General features: G+C 56.2%; 1 long non-coding RNA gene across 1 annotated transcript; it reads right to left on the bottom strand.

Moving 5' to 3' along the window:
• Positions 1–289: 289 nt before the first annotated feature.
• On the bottom strand, positions 290–4,214 carry LOC149915362 (uncharacterized). The gene is made up of 4 exons (XR_016459061.1): positions 3,616–4,214; positions 1,414–1,972; positions 845–910; positions 290–613 (listed from the first exon to the last, which is right to left on the bottom strand). It is a non-coding gene; the product is annotated as an uncharacterized LOC149915362 (long non-coding RNA).
• Between the last annotated feature and the right edge of the window lie 4,507 nt (positions 4,215–8,721).

An 8,721-nucleotide genomic window follows, 5' to 3' on the forward strand; every position in this document is an offset into this window, starting at 1 on the left:
AGCAGCAGCAGCCGGCGGCCTTCGGGGCCCGGCCCGGCGGTGCGGGGGCACTGCGCAGACAGCGCTGAATGTCACCGCGCCGGGGACCATAACAAAGACGCAGCCGCCGAGATCGTAGAGCCGAGCCAATAAAAAGCAAACTGATATTACAATTTTGATTTCCCTGGAGGGCCGAAGGGGCTTAATGTAAGAATTATTATCCATTGTGAACAGCAGCCGAAAGAAAGCACAGACAGGAAGATTTAAATTTTTTTTTTTTTTTTTTTTTTTTTTTAACTTAGCGGTTTTCCTAAGAAACATATATTCATTGAAATTTATGCCGGCGGAGTTTGTTAACCCTCCCCTTTGACATTTCAAGCTTCTCCTGTTGCCAGAGGAGACAAGCCGAGCACAAACCTCTAATGCTCGCAATAACACCAAACGCTCAGGAGACGAACGCGATTCGGTGCAATTTCCCCTCTGTTCGGACAAACGGAGAAACGAGCGGAGGCCGCGGGGCCGCTCCGAGCGCTGCGTTACGGCACCGGCACGGCTCCGTGCCCACCGACGGCAGCGGGACGGGGCGGGCGGCTCGGAAAGGTGCGAGCAAATCTCCTTCGCACGGCTGTAGAATCTGCCCCGGGAGGAGAAGCGGTTGAGGGAATCGAAAAGCAAAAAGGTGAAAGCGACACTAAACAGCATCGTTAGGAGAGCTTTAATCGCGGTGTGGTTCACAGCTCCTGCAGCTCAGCACCAACTCCCGTGCTGGAGCTGACTGCAGGATGATCGTCTGCTTTCTGTTAGCGGGCTGATTGCACATGATTCACAGTAATGATTGTAATGGTGGTGATTTTCTTTCTCTTACCTTGCTCATGTAGCAGTGGTTCACGAACTGGTACAGCTTTCCCTTTGTCAGTTCGAAAGAGGACACCTGATAGGAAGCACATAAAATACCCTCACTAAAGAAAGCACAAGACGTTTCTAACTGCTGCCTCTTCTCCGCTGGCATTCCCTAATGTATATTCCTGTATCACAGGGATGAGGACAGAAAAAGGGTCCCCAACCCAAAGGAATGAGAGCCAACTGCTGCCTTTTAGAGCCCCAGAGATCGCTGGTTTAATACCATGCGTGTTCATTACTTGTCTGTAAGGCAGGGATGAGGTGCAGATGGACATTTTGGGGATGTTATCTTTCCCCTCGGCCACACTTGTGTAAGAATTTGGGTTTCTTGGTGGCAGTTCTGGGTGGGAGCTGCCCAGGCACAGCTGTAAGACAAACCCCAAACAGCCTGAGACAGATGGGCTTCCTGCAGGTGCTAGGAAGCACACCAAGGCAATTTCGCCTCAGATATTTGCTGCCCGTGTTCTCTCCTATTACCCAGCGCTGATATCTGTCTGGATTTATTCTTTTCATCATTAGTTACAAACTTCTTACCCTGCAGACTTTCAGCTTGGGGCTGAGCTCTGCCTCTCCAAAACACGCCGTGCTCTCTTCCCCCTCTCCTCCTATGCCAGTAGATCCAGCAGACCTGCTGTATGTTTGCTATCAAGCAGCACTGATTACACATGCCATCATTTCTGATGTTGCTCATTAGTCTATATCATTATTAGCAATTCAAACCAGCAATTCGTTTCCAGCTGCAATCCTCTAATTCCACCAAGAAGGCTCCAAGGCTGCAGTTTGGGCTCTCAGCTTTTCCAGCCCTACCTCCCGCAGCCCAAACTGGCCAGGAGCACCAAATAATAACAAAGTTAATTCATTAATAGTTGTAGCCTTTCCTCCAAGGCCGCTCCTGCAGGCGGCCAGGCACGGACTTTGCAACTCTCTTGCATCACGTTGTCCTTGGAGGGAGGGGGAGGGCACCGGCCCCATTCATTCCTACCTGCCCAGCTGGACTCTGGGTCTGCCCTTCTGCTTTTGTCAGGCCTGGCTCACGTTTGGAGCAGCAGCCACTCTGAACACCGGGCTCTAATATGCTGAGGTCAACGGCGTGCTGGAGAAAGACAAGAAAAGGAGGAATAGGTAGGCTCAGGGAAAAAAAAAAATAAAAAGCACCCAACCAACAATCAATAGGATGCCATGAGGTAAGATGCACACAATGAAACCCTGTTCCAGGTTGCCAAGGCAAATCTGTCAATAGAGTATTGAACAAGCAAATCTGACTTGCAATTATCGTCTCCTTCTAAATACAAGCTGCCCCTTTGCCTTGCAGTTCAAACCCCCTTGCTGGTGCTGAGTGCTCGGAGATTGCTGCCCAGAGCTGCTTCAAAACACTGATGGAAGAGCCAACCCAGCTGGAACCGGGGCTGGAACCTGCTCTGAATTTGTGCTGAAAACCTCTGGACCATCCCCACCACCTTTGATGCTGCAGCTGAAACGATGCATGCCAGCTCCAACACAACAGGCATTCTGAAGCAGCAAACTCCCTTTGCAACAAACTCTTTGCAGGAACATGGAACATGCGAATCTATTTTCAGACACCACTTCAGGAAGAAAATCAACACACGAAGCACCCGGCACCTGCAGCACACGGGAAGCACCACAGATTGCTGCTTCCCCCTCCTGGGGGTCCCTGCCCGCCCCATCCTGCCAGCCCCCACCTCTGCCCTCCCCAGTCAAGCAGCCGTGCAGCCCCCCCTGCCACAGCAGGCTGACATCCCTACAGCACCGGTGGGGAGGGCAGAGCCAAGCAATGGATTCCCAGGAGAATCCATCCCCTGGGGGCTTACATGGGAACCCCCCCCTTTCCCAGAGCCCTTCTGCTGTGCCCTCATCCCCAGCCTTACACATGGGTGCTGGAGCCTGAGGCCATCTGCCCTTAAGCTTCTTAGAGCCAGGGAAGTCAGGAGCAGCGCAGAGGAGGGAGGCAGTGCTGCTGTGCAGAGCTCAGCACCGATCTGAGTGGATCCCACAGTCCCACATCCTCCAGCCCAGAACATTCCCCAGCCCTGAAGTGTTGGCACACAGCAGCGGGCACTGACTGGAGCATCCCTGAGGGCATCCCTATGCCCCATAGGCACAGCTGTGTGTTTGGGGCAGGTGGTGCAGCACCATTGCCCTCATCCTGCACCTCCTCCATGGCTCCTCTCGGCTCCTCGAGCATCCCTGGAGAGGGCTGAGCTCTCCTCTGCCTCTTATCACATAAGCTGATGCTGTTCCTTGGCAGCTGAGTGTAATTATGAGCTTTTCTCTTCCAGAAATGGCTTTGTGCATGTTTCTGCCACCGGGGCTGCAGTCTGTTGATGGCAGTGTGAGGAGTTGCTCTGAGTTGGAGAAGAACCAGAGCGCTCTGCACAAGCTTTTCTCACCATCCCCGTTCACAGAATCACAAAAACTTCCATTGGTGAGGACTGAGGTGCTGCTTTGGGAACACTGCTTTGCCATCACTGGAGGCATTCGGAGTGCACTGCGCTCTGTGCTTTAGAGAGCCTTAAAGGGAGAGCAAGAAAGCCCCTTTTCCTTCAGAGCAGGCTGTGAAGCTGCAGCTCCATTCACACCAAAGGGGCAAGGCCAGACAGCTGTAAGCAGACACACAGACACCCACACCCCCCCAGCAAGAAGAAGCAGGGCCTCTGAGCCTACTTCTTAATGAACAAAACCACCAAACGACTCGGAGCCGTGAGTCAAAGCTCATACCTGCGGGGTCCTTCTCCCTTTTGAGGAAAGCAGCCTGAGGTTCCCATCTACAAACACAATCTATGTGCCAAGCTGTGGCCGGGTGCAGGGGTTGGTGCTGTGGTCTGATGGATGGATAAGGGCTCTGCAGGTGGATGCAGCTCTAAGCTGAGCGCGTGGGCTGCAGCTTTGGATCGTGGGCATGGGGGAAGAAGCTTCCTGGGCAGGATTTTGGTTTTGAAAAGCTAAAGCAGCCTTTTGACCTTTTAGTTATTGAAGGCAAAGAGGATTGGATCTGCTCTACCTGGGGTTTCTTTTAGAAATACCATATTGAAGAGAGCACTAAACTTAGGGAAAACCAGTCCCCAAACCATCCTTGGGAAATAAACCACCAGCCTAAACCTCAGCAATCATGGGTGCTGCTGGAATCACCGTATGCAGCAAAACCTGATTGCTCCACCCCATGTGGCTGCAAAGCAAGCTTGGGCCGTGCTGGCAGAGAGCAGCATTGGGATCAGGAGCAACAGCCCCACACTGTGCTGCTCCAGCACCACCCCCCAGGGAGCAGGGATGAGCCCTAACTATAGGACAGGACACCCCAGTAGCTTTATCTCCTACACAAACCCTCCCAGCAAATCCCCCTGAGCAGGATTAGCCCCTGCAGCCAGGCCAGGCAGTCTGAGCTGCTCACCCAGCGGCTGATGGATTGATTTATTCACTGAGCTCACAGCTGAGGAGCTGTGTGTGCTGCAGCCTGGTGCTGCATGAGGCAGAGGCTGGGCTGGGCAGGAGAGCAGTGCAGGAGGTGAGGTGGGTAATTGCCCACAGACAGCAGTGATAATTAACTGGTTTGGGCTGGGCCGCCTTCAGGAGCTTCAGGTGCAGGCAGAGCCCCAGCAGCAGCAGCAGCAGCAGCAGCAGCAGCAGCATCCCAATCATGGTGTGGGGACTGCATGCCTCAGAATTCGTGCCATCAGCCTGTGGCAGGGCTGAACGGGCCCAGCTGCATGCTCAAGCAGCAGGGCTGGGACAAGCACGTGGAGCTGGGGCATGCACGGGGCTGGAACATGCATGTTGCTTGTGCAGCAGAAGCAGGAAGCGGGCGGCAGCGCTGTGGGCAGTTTCTATTCTGCCTGCACCTGAGCCGAGGCAGCAGCACAGCTCCCTGCAGCCTTCCCTCCCTCCCTCCCTCCCTCCCTCCCTCCCTCCTGGTTTCCTTCCGCCCTGCTTTGCTCCGCTGAGCGTCACCTCTGCTTGTGTAGCTGGAGCCTGACTGCAGAGCCATTTCAGCAGCCCAATGACTGTCCCAGCACGTCATCCCTTCAGTGGATTACACCAAATATTTGTGTTTGCAAAGACTTCAGGAAGATTCACCACGCATGCCATCCACCCTCTGTGCATTATACTGTCACTAGAAAGCTCTCTGCTATAAAGCTGCCCAGCCCAACCCAACCCAAGCCAAGAGGAGCCATGCTAAACCCCTTGGAAAGGCCACAGATTTGCATGGGGGTGGGAGACCACCTGTGCTTTCAGGGCAGAACCCCCAGGCCCACGCTGCACACACGTGTTAATCAGGGCAATGCCAGCCCCTGGCAGTGGCCACCATGTAAGCACTGCAGCACTCTGCTCCCCAGCAGGTTCTTTGTGCTTGGCTGCCCCATGCCCGGGTGGGGCTTCTCCATGGAAAGCTGCAGCCCAGCTCCCTTCTCACTTCCCCTTCTCTCAGCTGAGCACTCTGGGCAGCTATTTTTAGGCTGCTGCTCGCGGTCTGATTTCCCCTGGGGATGCTGAGCAGGTTTGGGGAGCTCCAGCTGCCTCTTGGGCAGTGTGAGAGATGCTCGGCTCCCCAGCACGTGCAGCCACCCTGGCACAGGACTGCTCCACACTGCCTTCTCACTCTAAAGGCATTTCCCTGCCCCAGGACTTCAGCAGCTCCAAGCCATGTGCTCACTGCAATCTCTGCAGCACATTTGCAGGCTTTCTGCACCAGCACTGAAAGAACTGGGGGCAGGGATGGGCACACGGCTGCGGCCAGCTCTCAGCCACCTGTGTGCACTGTGATGGCCCCATGGTCCCTGGAGAGCGCAAGGATCCAAAGGGGACACTGTGCTCACTGCTGTGCACCTGTGCCCCAACTGCTCCAGCCCCAGCCCTAAGGGCCAGCTGTGCAATTCTTAGGTTAACCACGGGTTTTCACACGGGAACTTGGTGCAGTGGGGAGCTCCACCCAGGCCAGGGAAAGAGATGCAGAGCTGTTGTCAAAAACACGTGCCTTGTTTGTAGCCAGAGAGGGGACAAGTTGCCATTCCAGCTGCTAGGGCTGCTTGGGTTTCCCCTCTGGATTAAAGCTCTCCCCTCTGGGTCATCATGCCAGGATCAGGGATCAGCCCCTATTGCAGCTCTGGGGCTGTAGGACCTCCCTGATCCCACAGTTCCTCTGTGATCCCCAAGCAGAAGGGCTTTTGAGACATCTGTCTGAAGTTTTGCTCTTCCTACTGAGCTTTCCAGATTTTGGAAACCCCATTCCAAAAGGTGACCTGTGACTACACTGTGAGGAACCCTATGTGCATCTTCCAGGGCATCTGGAAAATCCAGCACCAGTTTGGTCATAGTGCTGCAGGGGTTGAACTGAACAGGAAGGAAGACGTTAGGGAAGGTCCTCGCAGCCCTGTGCCCAATGGCACTGCCCTGAGCCACCCCTTTGGGGGCTTTGGGACAGGATGCTGACAGGGGGTGGCCAGGCAGCAGGAGGCTGTGGGGTGCAGAAAGCAGCAGCGCTGATTCATGGAGCTCTGTCACTAAAAGAACAGTCCCTGTCCTCATCTGTGGGGATTTACTGCCCTCAGCCAGGAAATACGGCCGCCTGGCCTCGCTCACAATTCACAGCCCACACGCAGCCCCGGAGCTCAGCTTTTCCCCAGGTGACATCCTCTGAGCCGTGCCATCACCACTGCGGTGATGCTGTCCCCATCTGCGGTGACCCGCGGTGAGCTGGGGCTCACACCCAGCTGGGTCCCCAGGGGAGGTGACAGGCAGCACCCTGCCCTTGGGGGGATGCTGCGGGAACAGTGGAGGCAGTTTCATTTCTCCCACCTAGCCGCTGTGCTGCTGGGGCACACCCTTTCCTCTGGACGGGTCCCCCCAGCACTGCTCCAGTGGCAGGCAGTGGTGGTGGTGGTGACAGCTGTCCCCTCTCCTCCTGCATCCCAGGGTGAGGTGGGAACCTGGGCAGTACTTATGAGCACCCCAACTCTGCTCACAGCTTGTTAATGTGCAGTGCTGTGCTGCGTCCTGTGCTTCGGGGGGCACAGGGGTGTGCAAAATGATGCTACGCACCAGGAGATGTGCGCAGGGTGGAGCAAAAAGCAGATATGGGGCTGTGTGGGACAGGGCTGGGGCTACATGGGATAGGGGATGGTCAGGGCAAGGCTTCAGGTGTGGGTATTGTGCTGCAAAGTGGGGTTGGGGGGGCCTCCGGGGCGGCTCCCGGCTCTACTTCCATGTTTGGGCCATGGCTGCAGCAGAGCCATAAAAGGCGGTGTGGGGAGGGCGCTGGCTCCATGGGGAGGGTGCTGGCTCTGTGCCCTGGGTGTGCAGGGTGTGGGGCCGGGCACAGGGTGCTCCTCCAAAGATGGGGCCCCCTGGAGTGGGGGTGGTCCGGGTCCAGCAGAGCTGCCTGTGCCTGGCTGGCCCAGGATAGTGCGTGGGTGCTGGGGAGCATTGTCTTGTGTTGGCAAAGCTGGAGCCTGAGCCGTGTCACTGTGCCCCGCTGCTGCTGTGCCTGTGGCTGGGATCAGTCTGGGGCTGCTGCAGATGCTGAGGTGGGAATTGAGGACACTATCAGGAGCTGAATGCTCAAGGATGAGATCCAGGCTGAGGCCATACTGCTAATCCATCTCGGGGCACGCTTGGGCACTGAGGGTCTCAAGGGGGAGATGCTGAGGCAAGGGGCTGAGTTGGGGAAGCAGTGTGCAGGTTGAGGGCCTGATACAGCGAACCTGGTGCAGGCGTTTGGGCTGAGCAGAGCCAGGCAGGACCCTGTAGCACAGACTGTAGGCCAGAGTTCAGCACATGGGGAGGAAATGTTGTCCAGCTGCCACCTCCAGACAGCAAAAGGGAGGCAAAAGTGGAGTCTGTGGGATTGTGGGGCGGTGTGGGAGGACTCATCCATTTGGGATCCTGTTCCTAAGGACTTCCTCACAGGCAAGGCTCACCAAACCCCTGAGAGAACAGCAGAGATAAGCAGATAACAGATCAGAGTGCAGTGACTAACTGACAGGAAAGCCCGAATGTGCCACCAGCCGCTGCCCGGGGCGCAGTGTGAGCCAACCCACAGGAATGCAAAGGCAAACAGCGAGCGGGGCGATCCCCGGCACTGGGTGGGCACGGTGAGCAGCAGGGCAGTGGGAGGGATGTGGACTCTGAGCTGGGATGTGAGGCAGATGGCTGCAGGGACACTCCATGGTGCCATTTATGGGACATTTCGGGTCGGGCTCAGCGCAGGCTGGGAGCTGTCCTGGGATGGTGCCCTGCTCATGGCCATGGCCATGGGGATGCCCCTCCCAAGCTGTGTCCCCCAGAGCTCCATCCTTGCTGCTGGATCAGCTTGAGAGGGATTCGTGGCCATGCAGCTGCTTAATACCAAGCACAACCGCAGCCATTTTAGACCTGGCACTGCACAAAGCGAAGTACATCCCCATTACCTGCACTGCTGCAGATGCGTCCGTCCGCCTGCCTCGCTCAGCCCCTGCACCACGGAGGGCTCAGGGCTGATTCATCTGCTGCTTTTTCTCCTGCTTGCGTACGCTCACATTGTTCCTTCCCCGCCTGAATGGCTAAATTAAGCCCAGCAACAATGGGCCATCGATTATCCTATTGTATTCCATAAGGCCTGGCTTGGTAACTGATTCTGGGGACAGCAAGGTAGGAACAGCCCGTGCTCATGCCGCCCTCAGGAGCCCCAGAGCCGATGTCCAGATACCACAGCAGCTTCTGTCTCCTGATAACAGCGGCTCAGCAGAACCATGTGCAAGCTGCTTGCTGCCGGCAGGTCACCCCTCTGCCACCCCCATGTGATGGCAATGCTGTGCTGTGCCACGCTGTGCTGTGCTCAGCCATCCCACGCCA

The sequence above is a fragment of the Phasianus colchicus genome, chromosome 20 (assembly GCF_987193195.1).
Source record: "Phasianus colchicus chromosome 20, bPhaCol1.hap1.1, whole genome shotgun sequence".
Classification (NCBI taxonomy): domain Eukaryota; kingdom Metazoa; phylum Chordata; class Aves; order Galliformes; family Phasianidae; genus Phasianus; species Phasianus colchicus.